Genomic DNA, 17,415 nt, shown 5'->3' with positions numbered 1-17,415 from the left:
TTAATGCTGAATAGCGTTTCGTAGGTCCCAAGCAAAAATACGTCTAGCTAGTTCATTGTCACATTTTTTATAACTTCGAAGAATGATAAAGTGTCAAAGGAATGTTTCTATTTTTCGAAGAGACTAAGTAAAACATGGGTTCCACCATTACTACTAATGACTTGTGATTTTTCTGCGGGGGTAATTTCATTGCGCAAAGGGCGAATGAAATAGTAAAAAAAAAAAAAAAACGCCTACTGGTAATCCACGTTGACCACGATGGGATATATCCCCAGAGGGAAGGTTGTAGCTCCCCGGCGGGTCTTTCCCGGGCCAGACCACCCCTGAAATCATCACCCATCACCAATGCCACCTCTTTTAAGAAAGCTGTGCAAAAGTGACTTTTAGGGACGTCTGTAATATATACATAGCAGTAGCGTAATTTCAGATGTTGCTGGAGGGGCACACTTCACACAGTCTTTACTATACACTGATCTGAGAACACCACTACTTCTAATCCACAGAAAGGACTACACTCTACACTGGTAATACTAGTACTGCAACGTACAGAAGAAACTACCCGTCCCGGCTTCAATTCCAAGTGGGGGTGCAGTTGAACGACCAAAGTGGTTCGGATTCCACTATAATCAGTATCTTCACGTCTCCTTTAGCCTAGCAAGCATAACTGTGGGACGTTAAACTAAATCAAACCAAACCAAACAAGAAACTACCAGCTACAGCTAAAACAACTTACACAAGTAACTACAAACTACGGCTAACCTAATTCTATTATAATTATGGCTACCACATGAAAACTTACCAGAAGAACAACCATATATCATTTTCTTCATTGCAGCATAGCAGGAAGTCGTAGGAGATCAAACCTGAAAGGAAAATAAGAAAATTGAATTAAATTCCAAATTTCATAAAATTGTTAAAATGGTAGTGGTTATATCAATTTTTTATTTCTTGTTATAAGTCGAATAATATTGATGTTCTGATGCTGAAATTTATGCGTGAAACTTCTTTCTTGAAGTATTATGTTATTTTATTATTTCGTTGCAATCCGAGGAGTAATTTGCGTTATTTCTGTTATTTCAACTATATTCTGTGTGAACGATAGATCATACGCCGGTATCGACTTCTAGGTGGCAACATTGGTTGCTACGGACTTGGACAGCGGTATCATATTCATTTATTTCAGGAAAACTTCTCCAGGTGGCGATCTCGAGCCTAGTATTGCATTTATCGGAGAATCCATTTTAAGTACTAAATGTAAGGTATGGCATTATTAAAATCAAATTGACATCATTGCGTATTGGCTATGCTCTTCTTCCTTTAAAGGGAGTGACTCAAGGTGGCATTCGTACAGTTGACTACAACTGATCAGACAGAACGATTGCATTCCATCGGCAAACTGATGAACAGCAAGCTGACAGTTGATTGAACCACAGTGACCTCTCTTTACCAAGTCCATTGTATGGATGAAACTTTTGTTCAGGCACCCAAGGTAGCTCGTGCATCATAGAATTTGTCACTTTAACAGAAGGCCTATTGCAGGTACATTATGTGAGTGAATACTTAACACCCTGGTTTTACTTGTCTGTAATTGCTCATACCAACATACACAGTTTTTCCAAGAACCAAATCATTGTCCCGAAACTATTAACAGTTGTTTCAGAGTGAATGTGCATAGAAAGGCAATTATAAACTCTTCTCAGTAACCATTGAGACTTGCCGTAATTTCACTGCAAAATGTATTTTACTCTTTATCCTGCAAAGGTAAGACGAAGATATTTTAAATAACTTTTTTCAAAAAGTTTGCGCCCCTCTGGCCCGGGACTAGAATGACGTAAGGATCTGAAAATCACTGAAAAAATACAGAATTATGTACACAAAACGTGTGCAAAATTTCAATCTGATATCTTAAACTAAGAGCGGCATTTTTTTTTTTTTTTTTTTTTTGAAAATCTCAAGGTGACCAAACTTTTTTTATACGTATATAGAATACATATATTTATACGACGTGATGTAAAAATTTCCTAAAACAGAACTATTTTTCCCTTGATCATGGTTCATACATCATTCGCTTCATAATAAAGCAACCTGTCAAGGGGTACCACTCGCATGCCCATGTGATACACTAGCAAGGGGAAATTAGGGAAACTCCGGGAAATTTTCCGAAGAAATCCCTTTTTTGAAAAGTTTGAGCTCCTCGGGCCCGGTTGACGTAGAGATCTAAAAAAAAAAAAAAAAAAAAAGAAAGAAATTGATAAATAGTTATAGGTACACACAATGTGTATGCAAAATTTCAATATAATATCTTGAAAGCTAAAAGCGGGACAAATTTTTGAAAATTATTTGAAAAGAGGCGTCACGCCCCCCGCCCCATTTGATGCCACCAAGTTGACCATTGGTTCCAAAACGCGTCTGGTGTGTTCTTGGTCCGTGTCTGACTTGACCAATAAACAAATCTCAGCTTTAAGTGCTTGTTATAGGACCTAAATAAGCGGTTAAAGACAACACTGCATTATGGTACGAAAACGTAATCTGTATATAAATTCCTCATTACAAGTAAGCGGATACATAAACCATCATTTTTCAAATTTCCAGATTCAAGGGGAAAATTATTTTTCTTGGGGGGGGGGGGGATAAACGTCTATTGTTTATGATCGCATCACGGAAAAAGGTTTACCCGTTCGAAGTGAATCATGGATCATAGTTCCTGCCTCAAGTTTTTTTTTTTCATATATTGATCAAGGATCATATTCTAAGGGTGTAGGGGAGTTCCAAATTTATACCAAAAATAGTGTGTCTTATGAGCTTTTCTAATTTCACTTTCATTAAAATGCATATCATAATGGGGGAAAGGGTTCAAATATTTTCCATAAACGTGTTCTTACTGCTCGAAAAACGGACATTTTAGCTAATAATAATAATAGTAATAATAATAATGTGGTCCTAGGTTCGGTTTCCGATAATACCTCAAAATTGTCAATGTGACAAAGAAATACTGGATTATGAGAGAATATCAGTTGTAATGGTTCTGGGAGAATGCTTGTAATTAGTAGCGAGATGAGGTGAGTTCCTGTGAACACACACGGACGGACCGAGATTGGAAAATCATTGTTTCGGTATGTAGGAACCATGAAACGTGTAAATCCGTTGAAAACTCGAATTTGATTTCTTTCACGATCACCATACTTTCTTGTCGCTCGACAGTAAAAAGGAAAAGAAAAAATGGATATGGAAAGGATTAGAGTATCCAGTTTTAAATTTTGCATAGTATTTCCGGTCCCCGTAGACAACACATTTGAGAACAAGATCCTAAGACAAATATTCGGACCCAAGAGGAACGGGAATGCGGTATGGCGGAAACTTCATAACGAGGAACTGCATAATTTATACGGTTTACCAAACATTGTTAGGATCATCAAGTATAGGAGGCTTAAGTGGACAGGTCATGTAGCCAGAATGGAAGAGAGTAGGAACGCTTTCAAAGTCTTAACTGAAAGAACAATCGGAAAACGACCATTAGCAAGACCTAGGCGCAGATGAGAGGACAATATTAAGATGGATCTAACAGATATAGGAATACAGAGTAGAAAAAGGATCCAGTTGGCTAAGGACGGAAGTCAGTGGAGAGCTTTTGTGAACGCTGCATTGAACCTTCGGGTTCCATAGGCCATAGAGTTCATTAGTTGGTTTACTTCCGGTCCGTTATTTCTGCGAGAAAAGGCTACAGTTAAAAAAAAAAAAAAAAAAAAAAAAAAAAAAAACAAGACCGCTTTGTTATCGAGTGAAAGATTATGTCCTTATTTACATCACAACGATTCCTTGCATTGCTGAAGGGTGAAGGAGCGACTTATTCATTATTTTCCAATTCAAGTGTTTTCTCGAAGCAGTATTTCATTTATTGTGCCAATGTGGCTGCTCTGACCTTTTCTCTGGCAGCTTCAAATGATTCTGTCCTCTACATGCAGTCATACTCATTTTATTAATTTTCGTTATTCAGGAGCTGTGAAAATCACATTAACCTGTGCTCATGACTAAGGAAAATTTATAATAATAAACTTTCATGTACTTTGAAATAAAGGTGCGCTCAGGCCTTTGCCCTTTCGAAGTTACTTTAATTTCCTGGTGTTAGTGTTCTGGCTACAGGCCTATATAGGAGTCGACGCTTTCACCACAATTAATACAGTATTTGCCGTATGTGCGAGTAGTTCCGACTTCGATTGGGAACACAACAGTAGTGCGAAGAAGGTAGTTGTGACGCAAAGTGTGTCATTGAAACTTTAGGGGAGAAGGGAAAACAATTTAACCTTGTGAGATGATAAGTTAAAACGATTTTATAAAATTATTATTAAATGTATGGTTGTCCATTCTGCCTGTATATGTGCACTCATGTAGAACGCATATCATTCAAAGTATAGATACTACAGTTTTCAAGTTGAGGCACAGAGAAAATATCAAAATCTTATTTTGTCTGTGATTAAGGTTTTTATCGGACTATCCAGAGGAAGATCTTCATTTTTTTTTTTACCCAGAAAACTAAGAATAATGTAGTAGAAGGTGAATGTTTAAAACGGCAATTTTCCCTGAAGGAGGTTTGTTTTTGTTTATATATATTTAATTAAAAACCTTATATTGTGGTATGTCGTTTTCACCGATACGCCCAGAGGGGGTGGCTCTGCGTAGCGTAGTCGCTGACGCTCTCGCCTTTGGTACGAGCGGTCCTGGTTTCGATTCCCGGTGAGGGCACTCGGTCGAAAAAGTGTAAAACGCTTTTTCAGGCCAGCCATTCTGAATGAGGTTTTCCTAATTCACACCAGGCAAATGCCGGGATGGTACCTCACTTATAGGTCCCAGGCTCTTCCTTCCTTCCCCAATCCTTTCTTTCTTCCCTTTCTTCGGATAGTGTGATCACCGAGGGACGTCATCCCTCATACGTAATGGGCTAACATGGCCATAGATGCTGAAAGCCCAGAAATCTAAAATCCTAAATCCGTTCAGAGGGGGCACTTTACTCACGATCTGGACGATTTTCTCCAAAACAACTAAGGTGGTATTGATGTTTCATTAATAACTTGACAATATGGCGTAACTCATTTGCCCTAAAAAGGGGTAGTTTATTCTTGGGGTGTGCGTTTGCGTTGAATTCCATGATATTTCAAAAACTTCACAGGCGATTTTATTTATATTTAATAAACAAATATTTAATATATTGTATAAGCTATTTCTCACGAAGTCGTCCACAAAAGACGAATTTTGGACGTGATTGTCTTTTACGCTAACGTGTCGATGGCAAAACCCCATTTCAAACAGTAACTTCATTCACTTATGTTGTGGGTCCAGGTAAATGGCAACATTGCATTGTCATTTAACATTGGGCGCATAAAGAGTGTACAGCTCAAATGGCTCGTCCGATTAAAAAAAAAAAAAAAATCATTCATTTTGGATTGAAAACATCATATTTGAAGACAAGTTTTCCCCTTACATTTTGTTACAACTCTGATAGTAACAGCTACCCCTATATCGGGGGACTTATGATGATTATTTTTACATAATATCTTTTCAAGGGGAGTTTAAACCCCAAAACTTCCTTACGAGCACCACTACGTAAGATAGTCACTTTATGACATAAACCATTTCATTTGGGATACGCTATTTCATCAAAGTGACATAATGGAAACCTAGCTCGAAGTATGTACTAAGGATGCTCCAGAATTAGTTTCAAAGTTTTCAGCCGTTTTGCCGTGATGCGTTCACAAACACCAGACAACGTCGTTTTCAGTGACACGAAACTGTGCCTCTTTCACTCCTTAAAACTGAAATATCCAAAAACGCTGGGACACGTGTCCGCTTATGAAAAGTATGTGCAAAACTGTAATTGTTAGGAGTATATGTGTTATTACTAAGAGTATGAGTATCTACGTAGAACATAAACAGATACAATTTGTTAACAGTATTTTTTAAAACATACACAGTACGAAAATAATTCACGAGGTTGTAAGCGTAGCATAGCGAGGTTGTACATTTCCCTAACTTCAGATATTCACATCATAATTTATAACTAATGCATGTCTTACAGGGAAATTGGAGGTTCCGTAGGAAAGAGACCAATATAGGGAGGTAGCCAAGTTAAGAGGTTTTACTATATGATTTGCATGGGTCAGCTATGCTGTAGAAGTTTGTATTACTATAAATATAACCACAACAAAGCGGCTGTTCAATGATAACTGAAACTAAGACTGCTACTTCTTTCATCTCCGTATCCGGACTTCCGAAATACGTTGCCTAGACCCAGAGTTCGAAAGTTGTATTTCTACTTGTGTGTATGTTACACGGACATACAATGGTGTTAGTTGGGTTGCATACCAACTGTGTGTCAATTGGGTTGCATACTAACTAGGTGTAGACGCATTGGTTTGCGACTCTAAATAGGAAGTTAAAAAAAAAAAAAAAGCAGTTGAGTATCATCCAAGACCATTGTCGGAACGAATTTAAAAACAATTATTTTTTTCTTATCAACTTCTACGGACTTATTACGAATTGTTCTATGTACTTTATTATTATACTCATTAAACAAATCTTGTAATATATCTCTCCATTTGTATTTTCCTTGAGTATTAATTTTTTTTCCACGTGTTTTGTTCGAGAGTTATGAAGGACTCAAAATTGAAAAGTTCGCAAAGTATAATCTCTCTATCCCTTTGGGGATCCCATGGTACAATTTGTACCATACGGGATGTTTCATGGTGCATTGCGTTTTAACTCTCCTATTTGAGGTTTTTCGTCCGGGTTTTTTTTTGTTTGTTTGTTTGTTTTGTTTTTCAAGTCCAGAGGCATTGTAGAAGACCTTACGTATGGTTTCACATCTTCCTGCGTCGAGACATAGAAGGTGATGACGTCATAATTCTAAAATATATATTTTCTTTTAATATTGCGGGGCAGGCCTATGTTCATTATTTTTTGGCGGGCTTATTTTTGCACGTAGAAGATTGAAATTTTGCACAAACATTCAGTCCACCGAGTAGTATTTACCAGATTTTTTCTCAGACTTCTGTGTTAAAACAGAGGGGCAAAAAGTTGAAAAAAGGGATGTTTTTACCAAAAATCCCTTTCTTCGTGATTTTCCCGCCTTAGATACATGATGGAGACAAGTGAATGGTACCGCCTGAAAGGCAGTTCTATTCTGAAGAAAATGATGTGCGACACATGACCCTAGGGTAATTAGGTAAGTGTCAGGGAATTTTTATCAAAATATACTTCTGTATAGGGGAATTTTGGATATTTTCGGTATTATTTTTTGCGGGATTATTTTTGCACCTAGAAGATTGAAATTGTGCACAAACATTCAGTCCACCGAGGAGTATTTACCAGATTTTTTCGTACTTCTGTGTTAAAACAGGGCGGTACAGAGGGGCCAAACGTTGAAAAAGGGAAATTTTTACCAAAAAATCTCTTTCACGGAATTTTCCCGCTTTAGATACATGATGGAGACAAGGGAATGGTACCGCCTGAAAGGCAGTTCTATTCTGAAGAGAATGATGTGCAAACCATGATCCTAGGGTAATTAGGGATGTCACAGGGAATATTTAAAAATTTCCCTCTGTATACGGGAATATGGGACATTGTCATTATATATATATATATATATATATATATATATATATATATATATATATATATATATATTTTGCGGGCTTACTTTTGCACCTGGAAAATTGTAATTGTGCATAAACATTCAGCCCACTTAGTAGTATTTATCAGATTTTTTTTCAGATCTCTGCGTTAAAACAGGGGGGTCCAGGGGGGCTAAAATTGAAAAAAAGGATATTTAGACCCAAAAAATCCATTTTTTGGAGATTTTCCCGCCTTAGATACATGATGGAGACACGTGAGTCATACCGCCTGAAAGGCAGTTCTAAGCTAAAGAGAATGATGGGCGAAACATGGCCCTAGGGTAATTAGGGATCTCTCAGGATTTTTTTTTTACTTGAGATCATGGTGTTTTACGGTAATTTGGGGCATGGTGGGAATTCCTGATAAAATTTCTCCCGCCCTTAGTATTCAAGATAGAAACTTGAAATTTGGCACACACATTCAGTATACCAAATACTATTTATCAGATTTTGTTTAGGTAGCTACGTTTACACAGGGCCGCTCCAAAGGGGCCCAAAGTGCAAGAAAAAAATTCCCTCCGAAATTGTCGTTTGACATCATTTTTCCCGCTCCTGGTATATGGTATGAGCATGCAAGTGGTACCATTTGAAAGCCAGCTCAATTCTAAAGAGAATGAAATATGTACCATGATCCTAGGATAAATAGTGACGATGCAGTAGCTGCTTGACTGAAAGTCTAAAAAAATAGCCCAAAAAGCCGGGTACCGAAAAGGGCTATGATTTAGTTCCCGAGATACATATATACAGGGTGTTCCATAAGTTCGTTTACATAGGCCATCTCGGTAACTATTGAAGATACGAAAAAATGATAAGAGAGCAATGTTGTTGGAAAGTATGCGTTTTCAATCTAAAATGTTGGAATTTTCGGAATTCAACCAACCGTTTGGGCTCTACACCCAAACCGTTTGGTAAAGCCGCCAATTGTAAAGAAAAATGCAACGTTGCCACGTGTTTGATGGACAACAATGAAGGAAAATGCGTGTGGTTTGAAGTATCCTGGACCAAGGAAAATAGATGGGACGGCCACAATGAAGGATATGAAGTATCACACGCAGCGTCAATCCAAGGCAGTGGCGTTACCATCAGAAGAGGAGGGGATATGTACGAAAAAGAAATTGAATTTATTCATGGCAAACTGGTATTAATTGCTTATAGATGTCAAAGAGATGAGACAATAGAACAATTGAATAAAATTAGAAAGGGCCTAATTGCCAAAACTCAAAAACAGAGAAAAGTCGATAAATATGAGTTATCGCAATACAAGTTAAACGCGTAGAGAGAGAGAGAGAGAGAGAGAGAGAGAGAGAGAGAATTTAGTAACTAACTTCTTTGAAAGACCTCTCATTCATTATGTTCGTAACAAGACGAGCTTTCCTCCCAGTGGGAGTTCATGTGGTTCGGATAGCATGTTAATCAGTAGGTCCACGTCTCATATAGCCTCGCTGCTGAACTCCAAATCAAAATCTCCATCCAAATCTCACGTTTCTAATTATATATTAGTAAGCGTCGATGTGTGTCTCAAATTCACTCTTTCGTATAATGGGGACGGCGGTAGCTCAGTGGTAGAGCCTTCACTTCTGGTGCATGGGGTCTTTGGTTCGATCCCAGCTCGCGCCTAGTGAACTTGATGGGGGACAAACCGTGAGCGTGGGTTTTCTCGAGGTTCTTCCGTTTCCTCCCACTTTTTTCTCATTCCACCATTTCAATTATTTTTCATCTTCAGCGTCTCCTTTAGCCTAGCTTGCATATCCATTGGACGTAAAACTTGGATTCCGTTTAATTTCTTTCGTATAATATTATCAATCCCCCCTCCGCTTACCCTTTCAGGAGCAGAATTTACATAAACTCTGAAACACGTATTATTTCACTTTTAATGAAGAGTTTATGTACCGAATTTCACCCTTTCAAGTTTAACGTATCTCCACATTAGTCACTTTCTAAATAAGAAAAGGTTAATTTGGATGTTACAGAAAAGCCTTTTCAACCTTAGGAGATGAATTTTCGGAAACTTTGAAATACGAGTTTTCTAATTTATAATTGAAACTCTACTCGTTTGTAATGTACCGTGTTACCCCCTCTTACTATACAACAAGAAACCAAAAATATTTATCGCATAGTGATGTTGAATTTCCACGCACACAGAAATTGTCACTAACGTTAGAAACAAAAATCCTCAGTTACATACCCACCGTCACTAACGCGCCTACTCGATCAAAGCATCCCTCATGAGCCATGAGTGTACTAAGGAGCCATCTTGTGTCCTCTCTCTTGAACCCAATTAGTGGAAAACCTGTTTGTAGTGACTCCCCCGTAGAAACTGACAGTGGTCATCGTAAAATCATTTGAGGTATTGATAATCTCGGCTATGATAAAGAATATTTCAGCAAATTGTTTGGTGAAATATACAGAAATTAATTTCCAAAGAAGGATCCTGGCTTACCTTACCCTAACCTAACCCTACTCTATTCTAAACTTACTTCACTCAACTCTATCCTAACCTAACCCTACCATACCCTAGAATAACTTTATTTTCCTGTACTCTATGTTAAAATAACTCGAGAATACCCCGCCCTTACCTAACCTTACTTTACCCTAACCTAGCTTGACATAACCTAACCTCACCCTATCTAATTTTATCCTACTCTATTCTAACCTAACCTAACCTTTACCCTACACTCATTCAGTGGCTGTGGCCCCACGTAGCGTACTCGCTAACGCTCTCGCCTAAGGTGCGAGCGGTCTCGGGTTCGATTTCCGGTCGAAAAAAGTGTAAAACCTTTTACATACCTCACTTACAGGTCCCAGACCGCTTCCTTCCTTTCCCAATCCCTTCTTCCTTCCCTTTTCTTCGGATAGTGTGTTCGCCGAGGGACGTCATCACTTATACGTGACGAGCTAACATGGCCATAAGTACCGAAAGCCCAGAAGTTTAATTGCTAATCCTAATCATTCAAGTGGCTATACAAACATGCCATAAGACGACTCCCAGTAATTTGTGCAAATACGAATTGCCTTTTAACATACATACTAAAACTAATTAGTTTTTTTATACTTCACTTTATTACAACAAACTAATTACCATTTGAAACACTCTGCGGTAATAATAATACTTCCCATCCACAAATCTTCCGCTACATGCTTGCGCGAAAGCAGCAAAATGTGAATAATTAACACGGCGTCCATCCATCAAAATTTATTACGCTAGGATTTAAATGAAATATATGACTACTTACAAGTAAGCTAGTTTCCGTTACTGACTATTTAAAATTGATAATTTGTGTTAATGAAAATAAAACATACATTGCACCTCTACCTATTGGAAAGTATCTCCTCAGGTATATTTTTTCTGGCACCCTTAAACTGTAGGTGTTCACAGTTGGGTATTGGAATTTTGTCCGTGTATTTTTAATATGTATCTGTATGTTATTACTTTAGTGAAACGTATGTCTTCTGCATAAATAAGCTCGTCAATTCTTAGTCTCCTTTTAGTAAAGATTATACTCGTAAAATGTTCAAATCTTGGCACCCATACTATTAAACTGCACTACAAAATCTTCATAATGAGCAATATTAAGCTACTAATACGTACTTCTATATTCTACTCTGCTTTACCTTGCGGCAGGGGCATGGCAGATAAGTGGTAAAGCACTCACCAACTTCCGAAGTACCGGGTACGATCGCAGACCATGCGCGTGTGTTCACATCGTGTTTACTTGTAATGGTTTATTTATAATTTTAGGGTTGACATCGGAAAGCCTGTTTAAGTTAATATGGTCATTCAGAAACGAATGATATTATTTTTGACGATGAGAACTTATCAAATCTTCATTTATTTTTGCTTATTTATACGTAATTCTGGTCATTACTGGCATCTATGTCCTTAAGCAAGTCATGTATGACATCATTCGACGAACGCACTATCCAGGAAGGTGGGGAAGGAAGGAAGTGACCTGGAACCTGCAAATTAAGTGCTATCCCGTACTATCCCGGTATTTGTCTGGTGTGAATGAGGAAAACCCAGAAAACACACAGGATGGCTAGCCTGGAAAACCCCTTACACTTTTTCGACCGAGTGCCCCCACCGGATCAAATGATTAAATAAAGAGATTTAAGTACATACTCATCTTCGCTAACGCGCCTGCTCCCGACGGCTGCATTATTGAACTATCTCAGTCAGGGGTAAAAGCGGATTTGTAAAAGTAGGGAGACGCTAGGTAGCGGCATGACGTCACGCCGTCCCCCCTGACTATCTTTGCTCATTGTTTTTTTAAAAAAACTGGGAGGACGCCGTACATACTTTCTGGAGGTGAGGGGACGGCATCCCGGCGTTCCCCCTCACTTTTACCCCTGATCTCAGTGCTACCTGATTGGCTCTGCCCTAACTCCAATTACATACAGTCTAGCTAGTAATGATTATCTAATACTGGTTGGTCGGTATTGATTCATGAATTTACAATGTGAATATTCCTTAGAAGTTAGGTACAGATGATGATGGTGATCATGATGATGAAACAGTCGCCGACAAACATACACGTGATACCAAGGGCACTGATTTCTCTGTAAATTGGGGGGGGGCATTCAAATGCAGATAAAGATTTTAAGACAAATTACACTCAAATTATGTAAATATTGTATACTCATAAATACAACAGGGGAGCCCACATGAGCTTTGGGGGGGGGGATCGGCACCCTTGCGTGATACAAATAATACGAGTATGTATACGTAATCTGGAGTTCAGCGGTAGTTTTATTATTAAATATACGCATCCTATCAGTTCATTTAATAATTATGGCATCCTAGTTATCAACGGAGGGAAAAAACGGAAAAGTGCTCGTTATTTATGCGGTATGCGAAATTCTCGTTTCAGGACAATATTCAGCATTTAGTGTAAAGAAATTATTAATCGGAAGCGAACCGAACCAAGATAGGTATAGGTACTTTTCTTTTTTAAGTGTTTCCAGCACGGTGGCCATAAAGCAATAACGAATATTATCGTTTGTCTCTTCTATAAGTATAGATATACTCATAAACGTAGAAACTACTGCTGTAAACGATAGCTATCCGCAGGACCTTTTAAAATATGTATACGTTTCTGTTATCTGTTTTTACTCACCTTTCTAAATACTAAGATTTGTGATGCTGTTTTTGTTGTAGAAGTCCTTACGTTCGATTCGTAGTGAGAATACGTGTTTTTCTCGTATGTCTCTTGTAGGTCTATATGTAAGCTCTAGATCTCTTGTGATATCTGTGTAAAAAAAATAAATAAATAAAATAAAAAATAAAAAATAGACCGCTGATCCTGCTATGAAGAAAGCCGTTCTCATCTTGACATAATGTTTGTTTTTCCTTTGTTATTCTACTTAGTTTGTATTTGTAGAAAACGTTTCTTCACAGTTTCTTTACTTCTACACAACTGACTGGCTTTACATTTATAGAACTACTACCATATACCTCTTCGTCTTATTGTGGACAATATTTTTCACCTCTTTTCTCTTCCTGCATTCCATTCCACTCTTCTTCGTCGGCTTAATTGAATGTATGTGAATAACACAAATATGCAAAAAAAAAAAAAAAAAAACTACTACCCCATCTCTCCTAAGAATATGCAATTCGTAAAACTTTTTTTTTCAGCCCAGGGTACTAGGAGAACATTACACCAAAGGGGATTATTGATTAGCGCTACTGATATGTTTTTGCTTTATAATACAGATATACATTGAAACCTGCTTGTTTTCCATCATCAGTTCCACTGTAAAGTGGCCAACTTAGAGAAAATAAATTGTTACGGAAACAAAAACTATTATAGATCTTAATAAGCGCTTTTAATGCAGCTATTAATAATTATTACCTTATACTAGTTTCTATTTTATAAATAATACATGGCACTTTTTTTCTGTAAGATGAAAATATCCTGTGAAATAAAGAAATAAATCTTAGTCATTCCCACAGTTTTATTTCTAATTTCAGCATGCTGATTAGCTCCAAGCACTATGGCACATTTTTGCCCCCTTCACTTATGACGATAGATGAAATAAGGCAAAACGTCAGTTCCAAGCAGTACTCAAAACATCCACACATTCTCACTCTTCCCTTTCAGCGCTGAAACACCAAATGTGACCGATTGTACATCTGGAAAATGGTTGTTGACCAAGAAGCAAGAAAGAACATTTATTATTATTATGTTTATCTGCCTTTCTTTTAACACTTTACAACACATATCCGATCGTTATTTCTTATAGTTTTCCTGCAAGCTCTCCAACGGTAAAAAGGATTCGAAGACGCGACGAAAATAAAAGAACATCTCAGTGCGTCTGAACTGAATCACAACGGCACTAATATATTGATACACTTACCGACAAAATCATAAACGCAATAAAGATTACAACCAGCTGTGTATTTTTGAAAGAGTAATTTCAATTGACAGGTCAACCTTTTCTCACACTTCGTTTTACTGGCCTTTTAGAACCAAACAGTAAGATATATTCTGAAAGGGTTTCTAAGGAATAAAGATTACGTAGGTGCCCAACATAGAAAGGCTAATTTAGTATTAGCAGCTTGTGGCCAAGTGCCAAGATAGATAGGTGGCCAACATATACGTAGTTTTAAACTAATGCATGTCCTATGGGGAAAATGAAGGTTTCATACTAGAGAGATTTATATAGGCAGGTGACAGAAGATTTTACTCTTTAATTTTCATAGGTCAGCTATGCTCACAAAATTTGTTGTACTGTAAACGTAGCCATAACAAAGCGACTGTTGAATGAAACTGAAATTTAGTCTGTTATTTCCTTCATCTCCGTATCCGGACTTTCTGAAATACAGTAGGTTGCCTAGGCTTAGAAGTGGAAAGAGCAAACGAAACTTCCATACGCAAAATCTTGTATTTCTTGTGTGTATGTTACGATGACTTACACCGATGTCATTTGGGTTGCATAACAACTAGGTGTAAATGCACTATTTGCTCTCCAAAAACGAAGTCAAGAAAAATGTTAACCTTTCAGTGTCTGTACCTTACGCTAATATTAATGCCAATATTATCTGCAGCTATCAGTGAATAAGGACGTTTTTGTTGTCTTAACAAAGGAATCTTCCATACGCAGAACCTTGTTATTTCCCTTGTTTGTATATTACACTGATGTCAGTTGGGTTGCATAACTACTAGATGTAGACGCATTGTTTGCTACTACAAAAAGAAAAAAAATAGAGTTTCTTTGTTTGAATCTTATACTAATATCACTACCAAAATTACCTGCAGCTAGAAATAAATAAGGGCATGTTTCTGATCTTAATTAGAACTAGTTTCTACCATCAAACTCGACAAATATTTGTACCCGCCCAGGGCCGGTTCGAGGGAAAATTTTTGGAGATGTACGCCTATGACTTGGCACACTCTATTACTTGCCCCCTCTTCCACCCCTCCCCCGTAAAGATTGTGACCAGAATTCCTCTGTACGTGAATGTGCCACTATTTCTACTACCCGCGCGAAATATATTGCTCTTTTACCAAACGGAGTACACTATATTACTTTGGTACTTTATTGTAGTACGTCCATTTTAAAAAAAAATTGATATGATAGTTGTAAAATATAAATACAAAGATTAGCGCTTATACAAATAATTGTATTTAAATAAATGAAAAAACATGAGTCCAAAATATGCATCTCAATAGTAAAAATCAGATTTGAGAGCAAGCACGTATCTTCTCAGAAGTTTCAGCGAAAACCCAAAACATCAAAATTATATTTTTCTGACCTTGTGTTCTGCAGAATATATTAATATTTTTTCTACATCTATAATGTTAAGTAGTTCACTTTGTACTTCCAACGTTGGTAGTCTGTTCAGACGTGTTTGCAAGATGAAAGGTCTGAACTAGTTTTTTAAATTTTATGTCTTGAAAAACTTTCCTTGCTTCTACTTGACTAGAGTCTTGAGCAGGGTTCCTAAACCAGTAAAAAAATTCAGGAAAGTGTCAATAAATTAGTGTGTTTAAGAATGTTTTAAAAAGCATTACGATAAACAGTCTACACCTGTGATGGGTAAACTACAGCCCGCGAGCCAGACGAGGTCTCCATGAAAGTTCTATGCGGCATCGACGTGATTTTTAACATGGCGAAGGAACGTACTGGGTACCATTGTTGTTTTTTATTATTTTCTTGTTTCGGTCCTGGCTGAAGAAGTTTGCCCATCACTAGTTTACATCGTAGGGTTTTTCTTTACAGATTTTTAATTGTTTTTTTTCTTTTTCTTGTACGAGATCGAATTACTTTGTGTAAAATTTTTCTGGCGTTTCCATTTTTCTCTTCAGATCACAACAAAGATTTCAACAACCTTATAAAAAAAACGAGAAATTGACGGTGCTTTGCAGCTTCCTCGTTTTTTTTTTTTTAAGGAACTTTACAGGAGACGAAAAACGTTTGAAAAAGTTGGAGATTGGGTAAAAGTCGCTAACTTTTCAAACTTTTCTTCTTCTGTAAGTTGTGTTTTGGTTTTGAGATACGAGGTAGCAGCAAAGTACCGTCGAAATGGACTAAGTCGACTGATTTTTACCGCTCGCATATTCTGGCAATGTTGTAAAATAATGCTGAAAAGCATTCATAGTTCTCCTCCTAACACACCTTTTACCCAATAACACAACGTAAACATAACAGCAAGTACTCTACAGAACACATACAATAATTCATGAGATAAGTATATATACGTATATAAAATCTCCTTTATATATATTCACTCTGTCTATCCTGAAGACAGTATCTCAAGAACTATTGGGTGGATCATCATCAACTTTGGAAGTCAAAAATTAAAAATCGAGTTCGTTGATGTTGATCGATCCAGTTGGTCCCAAGTAGACAATCTTGTTCCCCATGTATTCCTCTGGTATAGTACACCAACTAGCGTTGCAAATTCCCCTTGTGTGATATGCAACACACATAGCTGTTAATTTGGTTGCCTATGAACCAGACAAGAGTTCGATTTTTCAAGGAGTGTTATTTACTTCTTATATGAAAAATATGAAATACATATATATGAAAAGTGGATAATATCAATTTTCACGTTGCGTACGCTGTAACAAAGCAAATATCTTTACGTAGTTTGCGATCTATGGTGACGATTTCAAACTACACTTGCCTTAAGAGAAACCATGTCTCCACCATCGAGAGTGCTGTATTTGGTGGCCCTGCATCTAGACAATTGCTCGAGAGCGAAGTTTCCACTGTAGGAGACTGGCACGCAGAGTGTAGTCATGTCAAACGGCAAACACTCCTGACAGGCTTTCCATAGCCCTTCATTGGTGCTGGGTCTCCTGTGAGACAAGGCTCGTTTCAGGAGGCCGAATGTTCAAAAGTCTGTCGGTAACGCATCTGGTGACTTCACTGGAATGTCTGTGAATGGAATGGCTCGAATTCCAGTTTCTGCTGCCATTTGTTGGAGGAAGAGGCCGGTTGAGCGAGATGTGTCACTTGACGCCTTGTCTTGATGCACCCACACACGATGCTTGTCCGTCCTGTTGAGGTAGGGAATGTCATGGCGAAAAATGGGTGTCAGGACGTTAGCCTGATAATTTTCCGAATTCACCTTCGTATTTTTTGCTATACGATGTATGGTCAGCTTGCCCTGGTACGAGTATCCAGCAAGGTGTTTAACTTCGTCACCATAGATAAGAAACAACCCTTCTCTATACTATGTCACTCCTACTTGTTCTTCCTTCATTTCGTACTTCCTTCTGCCCCTGATGAAACATTTAGCGAAGTG

General features: G+C 37.7%; 1 protein-coding gene across 1 annotated transcript in view; it reads left to right on the top strand.

Annotated features, from left to right (window-relative positions):
• LOC145674288 (uncharacterized) overlaps window positions 1–17,415 on the top strand; it is a 228,508-nt gene that overhangs the window by 172,084 nt on the left and 39,009 nt on the right. The window lies entirely within an intron of this gene.

Source organism: Thermobia domestica, chromosome 17 (genome assembly GCF_964235325.1).
Source record: "Thermobia domestica chromosome 17, izTheDome1.hap1.1, whole genome shotgun sequence".
NCBI lineage: Eukaryota > Metazoa > Arthropoda > Insecta > Zygentoma > Lepismatidae > Thermobia > Thermobia domestica.
The sequence above is the reverse complement of the archived record's forward strand: the minus strand, read 5'-3'. Positions and strand labels throughout refer to the sequence as shown.